The 3,513-nt window shown below is 40.1% G+C and overlaps 1 pseudogene; it reads left to right on the plus strand.

Moving 5' to 3' along the window:
• The window catches only part of LOC102868135, an 11,467-nt pseudogene that overhangs the window by 5,260 nt on the left and 2,694 nt on the right, over window positions 1-3,513 (plus strand).

A 3,513-nucleotide genomic window follows, 5' to 3' on the forward strand; every position in this document is an offset into this window, starting at 1 on the left:
GCTGGAAGGTGGGTGACGTGTGGATCTTCTTTTTTTTTGGCTGTGGACGCCCTTCAGGACTGCCTTCTTGGCCTTTAATGCTTTTGCTTTGGCTTCAGTTTTGGGAGGGGCAGGGGCTTCCTTCTTGGCTTTCGGCGCCATCTTCTCTTATTATAGGGCTACTAGTGCTTTATCAAATAGGTGATTCACAATTCTCCGCGCCCCCACCCCCGCCCGCCCCTTCCCCCAGTCTATGGTTTGTCTATTCATTCCCTCAATCTACTTTCCAAAGTGAAAGTTTTACATTTTACTGGGGCCCAATTGGTTTTCCATTCATACATATTCTGTTTTATGATGTTAATTATAATACCCACATTGTAACCACATTCTTCCCACCTCTTCCCTGTGGTTCACATTTCCATTAGTCCTTCTGTCTCATGCTTTCCTGACTGTCTAAGCTCTCTCCCTGAACAAATACTGCCCTTCTGATCTTAAGTGGTTGAGTTTGTTAAGGAGTGAGTGCCTTCTTGTTTGTTTTTTTTACCTTAAGGGCCTATCTGTTGTTTTGCTGAAAGCTGAGCCACAGGGGTGCCTCTAAAGTTATCTGGAAAGGAAACACTAATTTAGCTTAACTTAGTAAAGAGTATCTGCCTTGAGAATTGCACTTTTAAGGATTATCTATATGGGATCAAACTGACAACAGCATCTCAGAAGATGAAGGAGGAAACCCAGGGGGCAAGGAATTTATGTAAATAAGGGAAGAATATTTCTGAAAGAAGATAAGAGTGATTGCACAATTTAAACAGTATAATCAGTGTCACCAATTTGAAAATATAGAAATTATTGATTATTGCTGTGTGTTCTACTATGTATATTCTTAACAATAATCATAAATGAGTTATAGACAAAACAACTAGACAAGAACTAATACTGATATACTAAGCAGGAGTGGCATCCACTTCCTATTAACATGCCTCCGGAAACTATGACTTTTGATAAATGTTGATAGGTGTAAAAGGACTGTAGGCCTTTTGTTCATAGGGTTGCTATGAGTCATGCTCGATTCAAAGGCAATCAACAACAACAACAATTAGTGACAACTAGGATAGATCTCAAAAATAGAACATTGGTCAAAAGAAACTAGATACAAAAGAGATTAATACTATATGGCTTATTTATATGTAGTTCAGTTATAGACAAAGTCAATGGAGATAGAAGTCAAAAGAGTGGTTATTTTGGCATTAGGATTATCAAGTAGGAGGGGACATAAAATCTGTTCTAGGGTACTGAAAATATTCTGTATGTTCTCAGTCACATCACTGTATTCACATGTCACAGTTACTTCTTCTTCTTGTTATGTGCTGTCGAGTCACCTGTGGCGAACAGCAACCCTATGTACAACAGCTCTGAAACCCACCCTATCCTGAGCCAGTCTCACTGACTCCAACACCCCTACCTCCATTGCACTAATTATTATATCAATCCATCTCACCTGGGGTCTTCTCCTGCAAGGCCCTCCACCCTTCCAAGCATGATGTCTTTCCCTGGTCCCTTCTGGTCACAAAGTACGTGAGACAGAGCTTCAAAATCTTTGTCTCCAAGGAGAAACCTGGTTTCACCCTCCCCAAGACAGACTTATTTGTTCTCCTGGAAGTCTTAGATGTACGTTTTATATTAGTTTAATTTATACACTTTACTATATAGATGTTATCCTTAAAAATATGAAATTAAAAGGAATAACTACAATGTAAAAAGATATCAACAAAGTGAATGGTTTCTTTTTGCTTTTAAAGTCTTAAATTCTTATTGTGGCATATGAATGATTTGGCTCCTGCGTAGTTTCATTTCTTTATTCTTTAACTTCAGCAAAAGCATTCTTCCCATCACAGGCTACTTGCTCTACTGCACTAACTTCCTTCCATGTTCCCCCTGCCACATTTCTCTTAGGACGTCATTGGGAGGGTGGAGGGACAGCGCAGGAGAGGAAGACCCTCTATGAGGTGGATTGATTCAGTGACTGGGGTAATTGGGATGGGTGTGTTGGAGACAGTGAGAATGGCACAGAATAGAGCAGGGTTTAGGCCTGTTGTACTTAGGGTCGCTATGAGTCGCAGGCAACTTGACGGCACATAGCAACAACAACAATTCATAATTATTTTTCAGATTTTATCATCAATTTCCTCAAAGAGACATTCCCTGATCCTCAAGAATAAATTAGGTCCTTGATTATATGCTATGTTACTTCTTAGTATCACTTATCTCACTGTAATTATTTGACAAGTTCTAGAAGGCTAGGGATCAGGTCTGTCTTGTTTTGTGTTTTATTCTCAGGTGCCTGGTAGACAGTAAATACTGAGGTAATATTTATGGAATGTTAATTTTAAAAGTGAAGTTCAGATTAGTTTAACAAACAAGTAGTCTAAGGCTACAGGAATGAACTGGAACCTACCAAGAAATTGTGCTGGCAATACTTCTAATATATATTTCAAAACCATCTTTCTTCATCTCCTTATCTACTTGGTCTCTCCTGTTTCCACTCATCATTTATGGTCCATTGGATTATTATGGCTAATAATATACCATTATCTAGTCTCCATATATGGGATCTCTGGTGGCCTAGAGGCAAGATGTTGTGCTGTAATTCTGAAGGCACATGGTTCAAATTCACCACCTCGTCTGCGGAAGAAGGATGGACAATCTCCTCCCATGTGGTTAACTGCCTTTAAAAACCCGTCAGAGAGTCAGCTATGGATCAGTTCTGACTTGATGGTACACAACAACAATAACAATCTCCAAATAGGGAGCTCTGTGGCTTACTGGTAAGGAATTTCACTGCTAACCTTAAGGCATATTATTTGAATCCACTGGCTGCTCTGTGGAAGGTTGGACAGTCTCCTCTCATGTGATTTACAGCCTCTGAAAACTTACTGGAGGTTTCAGCTATGAGTCAGTTCTGACATGATGATACATAAAGCCAACAACATTATTATTGAGTTTTTAAATTCAGTGCAATGGCAGGAGAGAGATGCTTCCTTAGCACAGTAAAAAATATCTATTTCAACTCCTGATTAATGTTGTTGTTGTTGTTATGTGCTGTCTAGTCGCTTGCGACTCATAGCAACCCTATGTACAAGAGCCCTAAATGCCACTCTATCCCGTGCCAACTTCGCCGTCTCTGACACACTCATCCCCACCACAATCACAGAATCGATCCATCTCATTGAGGGTCTTCCTCTCCTGCGCCGTCCCTCCACTCTCCCAAACATGATGTCCCTCTCCAAGGACCAGTCCCTGTTTAATAGGGAAATACTAAATTAAACCACTTCCATTAAAAAGAACTTCCATTAAACCCAAGATAAAGGTAGAGATTCCATTACTATTTAATACTGTTTAAATAGCACTAGGTAATCGTCAGAACGGAGGAAGGAAACACTACATGGTTCAAAATTGGGAAGGATGTATGCCAGGGATTTGTCCTATCTCCATACCTTTCCAACCTGTATACAGAGCAGATTATCTGGGAGGCTGGGCTCT

Source organism: Elephantulus edwardii, unplaced genomic scaffold, assembly GCF_000299155.1.
Source record: "Elephantulus edwardii isolate Elephantulus edwardi_28Jun2011 unplaced genomic scaffold, EleEdw1.0 scaffold00096, whole genome shotgun sequence".
Lineage (NCBI taxonomy): Eukaryota > Metazoa > Chordata > Mammalia > Macroscelidea > Macroscelididae > Elephantulus > Elephantulus edwardii.